The sequence below is a fragment of the Mytilus californianus genome, unplaced genomic scaffold (genome assembly GCF_021869535.1).
Source record: "Mytilus californianus isolate M0D057914Y unplaced genomic scaffold, xbMytCali1.0.p SCAF_3, whole genome shotgun sequence".
NCBI lineage: Eukaryota > Metazoa > Mollusca > Bivalvia > Mytilida > Mytilidae > Mytilus > Mytilus californianus.
In genome coordinates this window covers 76,969,189-76,987,373 of record NW_026262679.1, presented here as the reverse complement: position 1 = coordinate 76,987,373, position 18,185 = coordinate 76,969,189, and the positions used below count along the sequence as shown (strand labels likewise).

General features: G+C 30.5%; 1 long non-coding RNA gene across 1 annotated transcript; it reads left to right on the top strand.

Moving 5' to 3' along the window:
• The first annotated feature begins 5,138 nt into the window (after window positions 1-5,138).
• On the top strand, window positions 5,139-11,915 carry LOC127735094 (uncharacterized). The gene is made up of 9 exons (XR_007998036.1): window positions 5,139-5,224; window positions 5,779-6,056; window positions 6,860-6,943; window positions 7,472-7,844; window positions 8,520-8,603; window positions 9,135-9,509; window positions 10,164-10,247; window positions 10,779-11,153; window positions 11,832-11,915. It is a non-coding gene; the product is annotated as an uncharacterized LOC127735094 (long non-coding RNA).
• The last annotated feature ends 6,270 nt before the right edge of the window (window positions 11,916-18,185 follow it).

Below are 18,185 nucleotides of genomic sequence, written 5' to 3'. Positions count from 1 at the left end.
GGAGAAACAGCTTGAAAATTTATTACAAATTAGTCCAAAATTTCTTTTCAAATTTATACTCTAATGAAAAAAGTATACTTGTACTCCAATTTAGGATTTGAATTAAAACATGCATCACAGTAATTTCTGAATTAATTATAACAGCAAATAGTCTCTTAACATTGACAATTTGGAAACCCTTTCTCTAATAGTCTCACCTGTACGAAAGTAAAGTTTCGGATTGTCAATTTGGATATCTACATATTTAGTCGATTTTTTTTTAAAGTAATTTGGAAAATATGACTTGATTTAGATTGTTTGAAATTCAGTTTGAATTTTAATCATTTCTGTTCAAAATGTGTACATCAGATTGTTTTGGTTAGCCACCAACTTCTGATAATTAGACACGCACATTAATTTCGGAAGTAATGATTATATCATTAAACTGTCTTCATTACTGATTGAAATATAGATTTAAAATGAAAATAAGTTAATGATATACAGTCAAAAAGAGCAAATGACCAATGATGATGGCTGCCATTAATGCCAGTTTTTCTTTATAGATATTTTGGAAGAAAAACAAATTAAGTAGCAAATTTTTTAAGTTTTATATTTGGTTCAATATTTTTGAACTTATTTTGTTTTTGTTTCAGATACCAGCCCCAGGATATTTACGTCAGGACAGGTAACATATGCATCGGAAAGTAAGTATATTTTTTTTTATTTATTAATAGTTGTCTAATAGATATTAAAATAATTTGAATATGTATTACAGATAGACGGGAGCCAACAGAGAAGAAGAAGACAGTACAGTCCTAGACATGGAGATGATTAAATTGTAGATGCCAAGATGATGATGTAGGTATTTTGTTGTTACAATTGTACTTAAACTGTTAATAGTTGTTAGGTAATAAAATCAGTTTTCCCTGGAGAAACAGCTTGAAAATTTATTACAAATTAGTCCAAAATTTCTTTTCAAATTTATACTCTAATGAAAAAAGTATACTTGTACTCCAATTTAGGATTTGAATTAAAACATGCATCACATTAATTTCTGAATTAATTATAACAGCAAATAGTCTCTTAACAATGACAATTTGGAAACCCTTTCTCTAATAGTCTCACCTGTACGAAAGTAAAGTTTCCGATTGTCAATTTGGATATCTACATATTTAGTCTTTTTTTTTTTAAAGTAATTTGGAAAATATGACTTGATTTAGATTGTTTGAAATTCAGTTGAATTTTAATCATTTCTGTTCAAAATGTATACATCAGATTGTTTTGGTTAGCCACCAACTTCTGATAATGAGACACGCACATTAATTTCGGAAATAATGATTATATCATTAAACCGTCTTCATTACTGATTGAAATATAGATTTAAAATGAAAATAAGTTAATGATATACAGTCAAAAAGAGCAATTGACCAATGATGATGGCTGCCATTAATGCCAGTTTTTCTTTATAGATATTTTGGAAGAAAAACAAATTAAGTAGCAAATTTTTTAAGTTTTATATTTGGTTCAATATTTTTGAACTTATTTTGTTTTTGTTTCAGATACCAGCCCCAGGATATTTACGTCAGGACAGGTAACATATGCATCGGAAAGTAAGTATATTTTTTTTTAATTTATTAATAGTTGTCTAATAGATATTAAAATAATTTGAATATGTATTACAGATAGACGGGAGCCAACAGAGAAGAAGAAGACAGTACAGTCCTAGACATGGAGATGATTAAATTGTAGATGCCAAGATGATGATGTAGGTATTTTGTTGTTACAATTGTACTTAAACTGTTAATAGTTGTAAGGTAATAAAATCAGTTTTCCCTGGAGAAACAGCTTGAAAATTTATTACAAATTAGTCCAAAATTTCTTTTCAAATTTATACTCTAATGAAAAAAGTATACTTGTACTCCAATTTAGGATTTGAATTAAAACATGCATCACATTAATTTCTGAATTAATTATAACAGCAAATAGTCTCTTAACATTGACAATTTGGAAACCCTTTCTCTAATAGTCTCACCTGTACGAAAGTAAAGTTTCCGATTGTCAATTTGGATATCTACATATTTAGTCGATTTTTTTTTAAAGTAATTTGGAAAATATGACTTGATTTAGATTGTTTGAAATTCAGTTGAATTTTAATCATTTCTGTTCAAAATGTATACATCAGATTGTTTTGGTTAGCCACCAACTTCTGATAATTTGACACGCACATTAATTTCGGAAGTAATGATTATATCATTAAACTGTCTTCATTACTGATTGAAATATAGATTTAAAATGAAAATAAGTTAATGATATACAGTCAAAAAGAGCAATTGACCAATGATGATGGCTGCCATTAATGCCAGTTTTTCTTTATAGATATTTTGAAAGAAAAACAAATTAAAGTAGCAAATTTTTTAAGTTTTATATTTGGTTCAATATTTTTGAACTTATTTTGTTTTTGTTTCAGATACCAGCACCAGGATATTTACGTCAGGACAGGTAACATATGCATCGGAAAGTAAGTATATTTTTTTTTATTTATTAATAGTTGTCTAATAGATATTAAAATAATTTGAATATGTATTACAGATAGACGGGAGCCAACAGAGAAGAAGAAGACAGTACAGTCCTAGACATGGAGATGATTAAATTGTAGATGCCAAGATGATGATGTAGGTATTTTGATGTTACAATTGTACTTAAACTGTTAATAGTTTGTAAGGTAATAAAATCAGTTTTCCCTGGAGAAACAGCTTGAAAATTTATTACAAATTAGTCCAAAATTTCTTTTCAAATTTATACTCTAATGAAAAAAGTATACTTGTACTCCAATTTAGGATTTGAATTAAAACATGCATCACATTAATTTCTGAATTAATTATAACAGCAAATAGTCTCTTAACATTGACAATTTGGAAACCCTTTCTCTAATAGTCTCACCTGTATGAAAGTAAAGTTTCGGATTGTCAATTTGGATATCTACATATTTAGTCGATTTTTTTTAAAGTAATTTGGAAAATATGACTTGATTTAGATTGTTTGAAATTCAGTTTGAATTTTAATCATTTCTGTTCAAAATGTATACATCAGATTGTTTTGGTTAGCCACCAACTTCTGATAATTTGACACGCACATTAATTTCGGAAGTAATGATTATATCATTAAACTGTCTTCATTACTGATTGAAATATAGATTTAAAATGAAAATAAGTTAATGATATACAGTCAAAAAGAGCAATTGACCAATGATGATGGCTGCCATTAATGCCAGTTTTTCTTTATAGATATTTTGAAAGAAAAACAAATTAAAGTAGCAAATTTTTTAAGTTTTATATTTGGTTCAATATTTTTGAACTTACTTTGTTTTTGTTTCAGATACCAGCCCCAGGATATTTACGTCAGGACAGGTAACATATGCATCGGAAAGTAAGTATATTTTTTTTTTTTATTAATAGTTGTCTAATAGATATTAAAATAATTTGAATATGTATTACAGATAGACGGGAGCCAACAGAGAAGAAGAAGACAGTACAGTCCTAGACATGGAGATGATTAAATTGTAGATGCCAAGATGATGATGTAGGTATTTTGTTGTTACAATTGTACTTAAACTGTTAATAGTTGTAAGGTAATAAAATCAGTTTTCCCTGGAGAAACAGCTTGAAAATTTATTACAAATTAGTCCAAAATTTCTTTTCAAATTTATACTCTAATGAAAAAAGTATACTTGTACTCCAATTTAGGATTTGAATTAAAACATGCATCACATTAATTTCTGAATTAATTATAACAGCAAATAGTCTCTTAACATTGACAATTTGGAAACCCTTTCTCTAATAGTCTCACCTGTATGAAAGTAAAGTTTCGGATTGTCAATTTGGATATCTACATATTTAGTCGATTTTTTTTAAAGTAATTTGGAAAATATTACTTGATTTAGATTGTTTGAAATTCAGTTGAATTTTAGTCATTTCTGTTCAAAATGTATACATCAGATTGTTTTGGTTAGCCACCAACTTCTGATAATTTGACACACACATTAATTTCGGAAATAATGATTATATCATTAAACCGTCTTCATTACTGATTGAAATATAGATTTAAAATGAAACAAGTTAATGAAATATAGTCAAAAAGTACAATTGATCAATGATGATAGCTGCCAAAAATAAAAGTAAAAACTAAAGAAGCAAATTTTTCAAAAGTTTTATATTTGGTTTAATATTTTTGAACTTATTTTGTTTTTGTAACAGATTCCAGGAGCAGGTTATTTACATCATACCAGGCTGTCCCGTGGACGTGTTTATATTACAGACGGATGAAGCCCAGAGGAACTTTACAGACGGATGGAGCCCAGAGGAACATACAGTCCTAGACCTGAAGTTGCCAGATAATGATGATGAAGGTATTTAGTTTTTACAATTGTAAAATCGATGCTGAATTCTCATCTAGGGGAATAAAACGTTTACATTTATGAACTTGTGCTTTTTTTTATACAGAATGAACATAATATCATTTTTTATTTTTCTAAGAAGAAAATACAAGAAATATTTTTTTCTATATATTTCAATTTTGTTTTGATGCAGGCATCATCCACAATGTCTTTGGCCACACTCATTGCTGTATATAAAATCAGAGTAGGGAAATTATCAATTTTTATTTAACTTGGAAATCACAGTCCTTCATTGCAACCGATGTAATATATGGACTTTTTTTCGCAGTTTTCAACTAAGATAATTTTAAGGTTAAAATATTTCAGTTATCAATTACTTTGTCAAATCTTCATAGAATTTTATGAAAATACGACAACAAACATTTATTTTCCACATTCAAAGTACCAAGAAAGTTATTTTATCAGTTTGATATTTGGTTTCCAGTAACATGAATAAAATAATATATCATTTGAAAAGTAAATTCTGAGACAGATTTCACCTTCAGGGGGAGGCTAGTACAACAAACAGCAAGAATGTGTCATTCAATGGGAGATAACTCATAGATTATTGAGAAAAAAATTTATATTGAAACAAAATCAAAACATGTTTTGTTTTTCCAGCTTTTTTAGATATTAAACTGGTATTGATGCTATGCTAAATATTAAGTTAGAAAACTATTTTTTTTAGCTGACAATTTAACACTTTCGTAAAATATATAATTTGTGTCAATTTTAATTCCTTTTTAGGTTATTACACAACTGTTTTCATGGATGGGGAGTAAAACTGGGTGGTCTAATACTTTTCATAAATTAGTAGGTATATAATTCCTCTGTTGAAAACAAATTTTATTTTCATCTTAAAATAAAAATTGATAGGAATATAATGTGCATTAGGCTTGAAAGTTTTAAGAGATTGGTCAGAATTTCTTTTTGTCTACTTTGCACCACAGGGGATATATGTATGGTCTTTGTCCAAGTGTCGTAAACACACTAATACTAATGGATGGTTGCTCTTTTTTTTTTTTTTTTTAACTTTTTGTCAGATATTCAGAATCCTCTGGTTTTATCCATGAAGTGCCATTACAATTTTGCCCACTAACCCCTACTTATCTTTTCATAATTTTATAACATATAGTTTAAAAAGCCATGTTTGAAAATCTTATAAAATCCTTGTTATTTTTTGATAGTTCTAATTTGCTATAGAAGAAATAAATGGAGAATGTGTCCATGAGACAATAATTCCTTATCCAGATAATCAACATGAAACATAAAAATATATAAAACAAAAACTCTATTTGATCTACAAATCATTGAGTCTTATCATTAGTCTTCTTTAATGTTATAAATAAATAAATCGTTTTTTCCAGACAAAATAACAACACGACTGGTGGATTCAATTCTAGGAACCAGTGAAGAAATTAAAAGTGAAGACTTGCGACGGAAAATCCAGGAAACAGGTCTTTTACTGAACAGTATGAGAGAGCAAAGATGATTGTTGGATTTAAACTGCTTGGAAAATACCACAAAATGAAGACAAAAAATGCACTGCATCAACAAACAAATCAACTACTGGAATGTCAGGGCATCAGTACCTAGTTCTGATTCTAAAAACAATTGTTCAAAATAAATGGAGAATGTGACAAAGGTGATGACCCTGCTTGCATATAACATTATAAAGGGACAAACAGTAAAATTGATGCCATTTAAATTCAAAGCTAAACAGTGTTTTGTGGTAACTAGCATTGTGTATCAGTTTTAAAACATTTGGTTGAGGCAAAGTTAAAAATGGTAACCACTTTTGGGATGTACAAACAGGTGGACAAAACTTAATGCCCCCTCAGCTTCGGTGCTGGCATAAAAAATGAACTATATGTTAACAACAATCAGAAACAAAAATTCTTTTTAAATCACATACTATTGCCTTCATTTTGATTCTAATTTTCAAAACATACCTCGATTAAAATATGACCAATTGCCATGTCAATTGCTGTTAGAATAACAAGGCAAAATAAAAAAATATATATGTGTGGTTCCAGTTACCAGACCCACCCTAGAACTTTTTTTAATTCTGTAAAATAAATTTTGAACAATCCCATTTTATGGAATGTGAATTTCAATAATTAAATTCACAGACTTCTGTCATATGAATTTCCAATAAAATTATCCACTAAGGCTTAAAATGCAACAAATTCTTAACAGAATGCAACAAAATTAACTAAAAAACATAACATGTCTGTTTATTTTAAAACCGAAAAATATAGAAAATGGAAAACTTGCTGTAGGGGCGTGTACAATACCAGAATCAGACTCTGTGAACACATGTTTTTTCCCTGGATTTTGATAATCCCAAAAAACAATGCCAACCTACGGACAGTATCTTTTTTTGAGAATGTAACTGGAACCACGCATATATTTTTATTTTGCCTAAGTTTTTTTTTTATTATGCAGATGAAGATTTGGATCATTTTGGCTTGAAAGATTGTCAGGAACATGAAGAAACTGAATCCATTATGAACATATGTACACAAACAGGTAGATATATATCTGTATATAGTATTTAAACAAAACATGCTTCAACAGTGTGCAAAATTACTGTTCCATTAATGTATTATGTATTTTAAGGAAAGATGGGGGTACTTTTAACCACAATCTGAAAGCACTAAATTTTACTAATTCTAAATGTTAACTAGTATGTATGATTTTTGAAAGAAAGTGCATGCAAGCCCAATTACATCCTAGTTGAGTGCCTATGCGTGCCCTGTATTAAAGTACATGTACACAAATATATGCACAGCTGAATGTAAATTGGGTTTAAATGAAGCATTGCTCCAAAAAATTTGTTTGTTAAATTGGTCTGGAGTTTCCAGGCTACTTTCTGAGAATGCACTAGCTAAACTAGCCTTTTGGTCATAAAATACCCTAATATAATAGATTCCCTATGCAGATAATCAACATTAAACAATAAAATATAAAAAAAAAACTCTCTGTTTGATCTACAAATCATTGAGTCTGATCATTAGTCTTCTTTAATGTTATAAATCAATAAATCGTTTTTTCCAGACAAAATAACAACAACACTGGTTGATACAATTCTAGGAACTGGTAAAGAAGTTAAGTTTTACAAAATACAGAAGACTTGCAACGGAAAATCCAGGAAACAGGTCATTTACTGAACAGTATGAGAGAGCCAAGATGATTGTTGGATTTAAACTGCTTGAAAAATACAACCAAATGAAGACAAAAAATGCATCAACAAACAAATCAACTAATGGAACGTTTGGGCATCAGTACCTAGTTCTGACTCGTAAAGCAATTGTTCAAAACAAATGGAGAATGTGACACAGATGATGACCCTGCTTGCATATATTAACATTATAAAGGGACAAACAGTTAATTGATGCAGTTTAAATTCAAAGCTGAACAGTGTTTTGTGGTAATTAGCATTTTATATAAGTTTCAAAACATTTTGTCGAGGCAACTTAAAATTAAAAACGATAACCACTTTTGGGACGTACATACATACAGATGGACAACACTTCATGCCCCCTCAGCTTCGGTGCTGGCATAAAAAATGAACTATATGATTGCCTGCATTTTGACACTAATTTTCAAAACCTACCTCAATTAAAATATGACCAATTGCCATGATTACCGTTAGAGTTAAGGCAAAATAAAAATATATGTGTGGTTCCAGTTACCAGACCTACCCTAGAACTTTTTTTTGAATTCTGTAAAATAGATTTTGAACGATCCCATTTTATTGAATGTGAATTTCAACAATTGAATTCACAAGCTTCTGTCATATGAATTTCCCATAAAAGTATCTACTAATGCTAAAAATGCAACAAATTCATAACAGAATGCAACAAAATTAACTAAAAATGTAACATGTCTGTTTATTTTACAACTAAACATATAAAAAATGGCAAACTTGTGGTAGGGGCGTGTATAATACCAGAATCAGACTCAGTGAAAGAATGATATTTTTTTCCGGATTTTGACAATTCAAAAAAAAAAATGCAGATCTACTGACCCCGTCTTTTTTGGAGAATGTAACTGGAACCACACATACATTTTTATTTGGCTGATGTTTTTTTTTAATATGCAGATGAAAATATGAATCTTTTTGGCTTGAAAGATTGTCAGGAAAATGAAGAAACTGAATCCATTATGAACATATGTACACAAACAGGTAGATATATATCTGTATATAGTATTTAAACAAAACATGCTTCAACAGTGTGCAAAATTACTGTTCCATAATAAATGTATTATGTATTTTAAGGAAAGATGGGGGTACTTTTAACCACAATCTGAAAGCACTAAATTTTACTAATTCTAAATGTTAACTAGTATGTATGATTTTTGCAAGAAAGTGCATGGAAGCCCAATTACATCCTAGTTGAGTGCCTATGTGTGCCCTGTATTAAAGTACATGTATACAAATATATGCACAGCTGAATGTAAATTGGGTTTAAATGAAGCATTGTTCCAAAAAATTTGTTTGTTAAATTGGTCTGGAGTTTCCAGGCTACTTTCTGAGAATGCACTAGCTAAACTAGCCTTTTGGTCATAAAATACCCTAATATAATTGATTCCCTATGCAGATAATCAACATTAAACAATAAAATATAAAAAAAAACTCTCTGTTTGATCTACAAATCATTGATTCTGATCATTAGTCTTCTTTAATGTTATAAATCAATAAATCGTTTTTTTCCAGACAAAATAACAACAACACTGGTTGATACAATTCTAGGAACTGGTGAAGAAGTTAAGTTTTACAAAATACAGAAGACTTGCAACGGAAAATCCCGGAATGAGGTCTTTTACTGAACAGTATGAGAGAGAGTCAAGATGATTGTTGGATTTAAACTGCTTGAAAAATACAACCAAATGAAGACAAAAAATGCATCAACAAACAAATCAACTAATGGAATGTTGGGGCATCAGTACCTAGTTCTGACTCTAAAAGCAATTGTTCAAAATAAATGGAGAATGTGACACAGATGATGACCCTGCTTGCATATATTAACATTATAAAGAGACAAACAGTTAATTGATGCAGTTTAAATTCAAAGCTGAACAGTGTTTTGTGGTAATTAGCATTTTATATAAGTTTCAAAACATTTTGTCTAGGCAACTTAAAATTAAAAACGATAACCACTTTCGGGACGTACATACATACAGATGGACAACACTTCATGCCCCCTCAGCTTCGGTGCTGGCATAAAAAATGAACTATATGATTGCCTGCATTTTGACACTAATTTTCAAAACCTACCTCAATAAAAATATGACCAATTGCCATGATTACCGTTAGAGTTAAGGCAAAATAAAAATATATGTGTGGTTCCAGTTACCAGACCTACCCTAGAACTTTTTTTTGAATTCTGTAAAATAGATTTTGAACGATCCCATTTTATTGAATGTGAATTTCAACAATTGAATTCACAAGCTTCTGTCATATGAATTTCCCATAAAAGTATCTACTAATGCTAAAAATGCAACAAAATTAACTAAAAATGTAACATGTCTGTTTATTTTACAACTAAACATATAAAAAATGGCAAACTTGTGGTAGGGGCGTGTATAATACCAGAATCAGACTCAGTGAAAGAATGATATTTTTTTCCGGATTTTGACAATTCAAAAAAAAAAATGCAGATCTACTGACCCTGTCTTTTTTGGAGAATGCAACTGGAACCACACATACATTTTTATTTGGCTGATGTTTTTTTTTAATATGCAGATGAAAATATGAATCTTTTTGGCTTGAAAGATTGTCAGGAAAATGAAGAAACTGAATCCATTATGAACATATGTACACAAACAGGTAGATATATATCTGTATATAGTATTTAAACAAAACATGCTTCAACAGTGTGCAAAATTACTGTTCCATAATAAATGTATTATGTATTTTAAGGAAAGATGGGGGTACTTTTAACCACAATCTGAAAGCACTAAATTTTACTAATTCTAAATGTTAACTAGTATGTATGATTTTTGCAAGAAAGTGCATGGAAGCCCAATTACATCCTAGTTGAGTGCCTATGTGTGCCCTGTATTAAAGTACATGTATACAAATATATGCACAGCTGAATGTAAATTGGGTTTAAATGAAGCATTGCTCCAAAAAATTTGTTTGTTAAATTGGTCTGGAGTTTCCAGGCTACTTTCTGAGAATGCACTAGCTAAACTAGCCTTTTGGTCATAAAATACCCTAATATAATTGATTCCCTATGCAGATAATCAACATTAAACAATAAAATATAAAAAAAAACTCTCTGTTTGATCTACAAATCATTGATTCTGATCATTAGTCTTCTTTAATGTTATAAATCAATAAATCGTTTTTTTCCAGACAAAATAACAACAACACTGGTTGATACAATTCTAGGAACTGGTGAAGAAGTTAAGTTTTACAAAATACAGAAGACTTGCAACGGAAAATCCCGGAATGAGGTCTTTTACTGAACAGTATGAGAGAGAGTCAAGATGATTGTTGGATTTAAACTGCTTGAAAAATACAACCAAATGAAGACAAAAAATGCATCAACAAACAAATCAACTAATGGAATGTTGGGGCATCAGTACCTAGTTCTGACTCTAAAAGCAATTGTTCAAAATAAATGGAGAATGTGACACAGATGATGACCCTGCTTGCATATATTAACATTATAAAGAGACAAACAGTTAATTGATGCAGTTTAAATTCAAAGCTGAACAGTGTTTTGTGGTAATTAGCATTTTATATAAGTTTCAAAACATTTTGTCTAGGCAACTTAAAATTAAAAACGATAACCACTTTCGGGACGTACATACATACAGATGGACAACACTTCATGCCCCCTCAGCTTCGGTGCTGGCATAAAAAATGAACTATATGATTGCCTGCATTTTGACACTAATTTTCAAAACCTACCTCAATAAAAATATGACCAATTGCCATGATTACCGTTAGAGTTAAGGCAAAATAAAAATATATGTGTGGTTCCAGTTACCAGACCTACCCTAGAACTTTTTTTTGAATTCTGTAAAATAGATTTTGAACGATCCCATTTTATTGAATGTGAATTTCAACAATTGAATTCACAAGCTTCTGTCATATGAATTTCCCATAAAAGTATCTACTAATGCTAAAAATGCAACAAATTCATAACAGAATGCAACAAAATTAACTAAAAATGTAACATGTCTGTTTATTTTACAACTAAACATATAAAAAATGGCAAACTTGTGGTAGGGGCGTGTATAATACCAGAATCAGACTCAGTGAAAGAACGATATTTTTTCTGGATTTTGACAATCCAAAAAAAAAAAAATGCAGATATACTAACCCTGTCTTTTTTCGAGAATATATAATTAGAATCACACATACATTTTTATTTGGCTGGTGTTTTTTTTTAATATGCAGATGAAAATATGAATCCTTTTGGCTTGAAAGGTTGTCAGGAACATGAAGAAACTGAATCCATTATAAACATATGTACATAAACAGGTAGATCATATATATTTGTATATAGTATTCAAACAAAACATGCTTCAACAGTGTGCAAAATTACTGTTCCAATAATGTGTTATGTATTTAAAGGAAAGATGGGAGTACTTTTAACCACAGTCTGAAAGCACTAATTTCTACTAATTCTAAATGTTTATGTATGATTTTTCAAGAGATTGCAAGAAAGTACATGCAAGTCCAATTACATCCTAGTCTAGTGCCTATGTGTGCCCTGAATTAAAGTACATGCAGTCACAAATATATGCACAGCTGAATGTGAATTGGGTTTAAATGAAGCATTCTCCAAAACATATTTTTGTTAAATTGGTCTGGAGTCTCCAGGCTACTATCTGAGAATGCACTAGCTAAACTAGCCTTTTTTTGTCATAATATCCCAATATAAATGATTCCCTATGCAGATAATCAACATTAAACAATAAAATATTAAAAAAAAACCTCTGTTTGATCTACAAATCATTAGTCTTATCAGAGTCTTCTTTAATGTTATAAATCAATAAATCGTTTTTTCCAGACAAAATAACAACAACACTGGTTGATACAATTCTAGGAACAGGTGGAGAAGTTAAAAGTTTTACAAAATACAGAAGACTTGCAATGGAAAATCCAGGAAACAGGTCTTTTACTGAACAGTATGAGAGAGCAAATGATTGTTGGATTTAAAATGCTTGGAAAATACAACCAAATGAAAACAAAAATGCACTGCATCAACAAACAAATCAACTATTGGAACATTGGGGCATCAGTACCTAGTTCTGATTCTAAAAACAATTGTTCAAAATAAATGGAGAATGTGACACAGATGATGACCCTGCTTGTATATATTAACATTATAAAGGGACAAACAGTAAATTGATGCAGTTTAAATTCAAAGCTGAACAGTGTTTTGTGGTAATTAGCATTGTGTATAAGTTTTAAAACATTTGATTGAGGCAAAGTTAAAAATGGTAACCACTTTTGGGATGTACATACAGATGGACAACACTTAATGCCCCCTCAGCTTCAGTCCTGGCATAAAAAATGAACTATATGTTAACAACAATCAGAAACAAAAATTCTTTTTAAATCACATACTATTGCCTTCATTTTGATTCTAATTTTCAAAACCTACCTCGATTAAAATATGACCAATTGCCATCATTCCCATTAGAATAACAAGGCAAAATAAAAAAAATATTTGTGTGAAACCAGTAACCAGACCCACCCTAGAAATTTTCTTTTTAATTCTGTAAAATAAATTTTGAACGATCCCCTTTTATGGAATGTGAATTTCAATAATTAATTTCACAGACTTCTGTCATAAGAATTTCCAATGAAATTATCCACTAAGGCTAAAAATGCAACAAATTCTTAACAGAATGCAACAAAATTAACTAAAAAACGTAACATGTCTGTTTATTTTAAAACCGAAAAATATAGAAAATGTCAAACTTGCGGTAGGGGTGTGTACAATACCAGAATCGGACTCAGTGACACACAATTTTTTTTTTGGATTTTGACAATCCCAAAAAACAATGCCAACCTAGCGACCGTATCTTTTGAGAATGTAACTGGAACCATGCATATATTTTTATTTGGCCTAAGTTTTTTTTTATTATGCAGATAAGGGCACACCAATTTGATTAATAGTTCTTTGGATTTTCCCGCTCCTGTTTTGGAGAAATTGACTTTTCAATAAAAAAAAATAATTACCGCTTCCGCCAATTTTTGGGCCGCATGCTGCTCCAAAATTAGTTTATCCTTGATATTTTTTTTTCTTTAAGAAGTTTTTCTTGTGCATATATTGCTCTGATCGATTCAAACGCACGTGTGGTAAATCGATTTGTAAATAAAAGGTAAAAAATCGGGATGCCAAAATGAAGTTGTGTCAGATCATTGCCAAGTACAAGTAGTTATTAAACACAGTTATTTTAAACGCATTTCGTTTTACCTATGAAGACCTGTTATAGGAGACAAAAATAAAAAAAATCTTTCGTTAGGTGACCACGATCACATTAGTACTTGTTAGAAGTTAGAACCATTGTCATCCCCGATCATTGTTTCAACAGACGTAGTCCGAGATTACTCTGACGTCCAACGGCTGTTTTGCCAGACAAGATGGAGCGCTGTTGTCCCACGGCTCCAGCTTGTCTGGCAAAACAGCCGTTGGACGTTGGACGTCAGAGTAATCTAGGATTACAACAGACATAGAAAGATATATCTGTCTAACGGGATGGTGAAAGTTGACACCAGTTCTGTCTAACGGGATGGTGAAAGTTGACACCAGTAATACTCTCATTCCACCAGATAAGCTATCCAGAAACATCAACACAAATGGATACCAAGTACCATCTTGTAGGACCGAAGTGCGGAAGGAATCTTTTTACCCAAGGCCGATACGAGACTGGAATGCCCTACCACATACTGCCACCAATACAGGTAGTCTTGAATGCTTCAAGACTTACCTGCATGAGATGAACTAGATCAACGCCAAGATGTTTTTAAATTCACTGTATATATGATGTATAGCACAAATTCAAATCAAATCAATATCTATTTTTTGTCTAAATTTTAAATGCGCATCCAAAAAGTGGCAAAATAATCAACTTATTGATGGTGGCCGCGTATTGGTAGAAGTAGAAGTAGAAGTAGAAGTCTTGGATGAAATTAATATTAAATTCACACGAGTTTTTAAAAAATGACAGATTTATCTTATTTTGATGAAAACCTCATATCCCCTTGTTAGTCTATTGACATGCAATCAGAACTCTTTTGTAAGGGAAAATTTAAAAGTTCCAACGTTTGAGACCAAAGTGGTGGTATTGGGATTGGCATGCTAATAATAATTAGGGATGTGTTATTGGTGCAACCACTTACAGTTTAAAATACATTGCAGGTTTCAGGGGCAAAAGGAAAAAGTATTTTGCTAAGTCAGAATAATGCATGTGTATTTTAAGGGAATTTTTTAATAAATTGAGATCTACATGCATAGCAATATAACTATCTTACTGAGGATGTTGTTGAACGATTCACCTTAAACATTATGTTGATCCTATTATGGATAAATAGTTCCAACTGGATGTCAAGCAGCCAATTAAACAATCATTACCATATAATAAAAACAACTATATCAAATTAAAAGATAATTAATATTTTTCTAGGGCATTCAGTTTTGTAATACATACACATATTTTAATTGTATTCAACACATTTCATTTAAATTCACCTCACTAACATAATTCCTCTTGCTAAACTGCATCTGCTATGCTTCCTTAATATATACACATGTATGAATTTAATTTTTAATGAAAATTCACGCAGAGCGGCAGTCAAAGCTTATTTGACGAAAATAATCAAAATTATACTAAACCAAAGCGAACCAGAGAGTTGTGTATGGTACAGACTGTACTACAGGCACAAATACATCAAATTATATGAATAAGAGCATGTTTATCTTCCTTTTTCTTTGAAGTAACCAGTTTTACATGTACATAAAATTCTAAATCGAACAATTTAAAAAAAATATTATACCGCTCGCTCCACCTGTAGAGCACCCGCCTCAACAAAACTCATTTTCAAGAAATAAATACAATCAAAAAAATTTCGCTCGCTCGCCCCACATTTTTTGGAGCTTTTGTCCGAAGAACTAAAAATCAAATCGGTGTGGCCTAAAGATTTGGATCTTTTTGGCTTGAAAGATTGTCAGGAACCTGAAGAAACTGAATTCATTATAAACATATGTACACAAACAGGTAGATATATATCTGTATGCATACCTGCCAACTGTCACTATTTGTGGGGGATTTCCCCCATGACAGTTCCCAAATGGAAATTTTGAAAGAGCAATTTTGTCGACAATTTAAAACAAAACAATCAATTTTACCATGGTTATAGGATAGTAAAAGTATGAAGAAGCAAAAAAAACAACATTAAAATACATTTGAAGGACCCATTGAAGGTTTTGTTGGACTATTAAGACCCATCTCACACAGAAAACCCCCATGGGCATTTTGAAATGTTGGCAGGTATGCTGTATGTAGTATTTAAACAAAACATGCTTCAACAGTGTGCAAAATTACTGTTCCATTAATGTATTATGTATTTTAAGGAAAGATGGGGGTACTTTTAACCACAATCTGAAAGCACTAAATTCTACTAATTCTAAATGTTTACTGTGGATTCATTTATTTTCGTGGGTACCAATTTTCATGGATTAAGGAAAACTTGCATGTTTATGGATATTTAATTTTGTTGTTTTTGTCGAGCCTGCGACTTTTGTCGCAAAGGGAGACATAACGATCCTACATTCTGTCGGCGGCGGCTTCCACAAATATTCACTCTGTGGTTAAAGTTTTTGAAATTTTAATAACTTTCTTAAAGTATCCTGGATTTCTACCAAACTTGGACAGAAGCTTGTTTATGACCATAAGATAGTATCTAGAAGTAAATTTTGTAAAAATAAAATTCCTGTTTTTCCGTATTTTACTTGTAAATGGACTTAGTTTTTCTGCCAGGAAACATTACATTCACTCTGTGGTTAAAGTTTTTAAAATTTTAATAACTTTCTTAAATTATCCTGGATTTGTACCAAACTTGGACAGAAGCTTGTTAATGATCATAAGATAGTATCCAGAAGTAAATTTGTTAAAAAATTTTTTTTATTTTTTCCGTATTTTACTTATAAATGGACTTAGTTTTTCTGCCAGGAAACAATATTTTCACTCTGGTTTTTTAAATTTTAATAACTTTCTAAAACTATCCTGGATTTGTACCAAATGTGGACAGAAGCTTGTTTATGATCAAAAGCTAGTATCTAGAAGGAAATTTTGTTCAAATTTGTACCTGTTTATCCGTATTTTACTTATAAATGGACTTAGTTTTTCTTCCAGTTAACATTAAATACAGTCTGCAGTTAAAGTTTTTAAAACATTTATTAGATTCATACACTATCCTGGATTTATACCAAACTTTGACAGAAGCTTCTTACAATCAAAAGATAGTATCTAAAGGAATATTTTTATTGATTTTTTTCCCTCATTTTTGTTGAGGCTGCGATTAACAGCAAAAGTAGGCGAGACACTGGGTTCCGCTGAACCCTTACGAATTTTTCAAGAGATTGCAAGAAAGTGCATGCAAGCCCAATTACATTCTAGTTGAGTGCCCATGTGTGCCCTGTATTAAAGTACATGTACACAAATATATGCACAGCTGAATGTGAATTGGGTTTAAATGAAGCATTGCTCCAAAAACTTTTTTGTTAAATTGGTCTGGAGTTTCCAGGCTACTATCTGAGAATGCACTAGCTAAACTAGCCTTTTGGTCATAATATCCCAATATAATTTAAATGATTCCCTATGTAGATAATCAACTTTAAACAATAAAATATATAAAAAAAAAATTCTGTTTGATCTACAAATCATTAATGAGTCTTATCATTAGTCTTCTTTAATGTTATAAATCAATAAATCTTTTTTTCCAGACAAAATAACATCAACACTGGTTGATACAATTCTAGGAACAGGCAAAGAAGTTAAAAGTTTTACAAAATACAGAAGACTTGCAACGGAAAATCCAGGAAACAGGTCTTTTACTGAACAGTATGAGAGAGCCAAGATGATTGTTGGATTTAAACCGCTTGGAAAATACAACCAAATGAAGACAAAAAATGCATCAACAAACAAAACAACTAATGGAACGTTGGGGCATCAGTACCTTGTTCTGATTCTAAAAACATTGTTCAAAATCTTCTACAAGGTTTAGAAGACTGTACATACATGTATATATATTTATATTTATATTTATATAAGGGAAAAAAATATAAAAAAAATAATGCATGTGCTTGAAACTTGTGTACATACATGTAATGAATAGAAAAAAGGAAAGAAAAGAAAATGAAAACAAAATGAAAGAAAAAAAAAAGAAAAGAAAGATAAAAATAGAAAAGAAAGAAAAAAAGACAGAAAAAAAGAAAAGAAAACAGATATAAACAAAATGAAAAAAAAGAGAAAAAAAGAAAGGAAAAGAAAAAAAAAAGAAAGAAAAAAATATTTGAGGAGGGAGGTGGGTAATGCAGCCAAGTAATACTGTATTCGCCAATTTTCATGCACCATAACACCCACAATCGTGATAGTACTCTTAGATTTGCCTAAAAAATTTGTGATTCATTAATATAACCTCATCATTCAGAAAATCTATTTTAAAAATTATCTTTACAATCGTCATCTAGAGCAGACCAATATTTACATCTTTTATCATTTTTATTGATATAAGCCA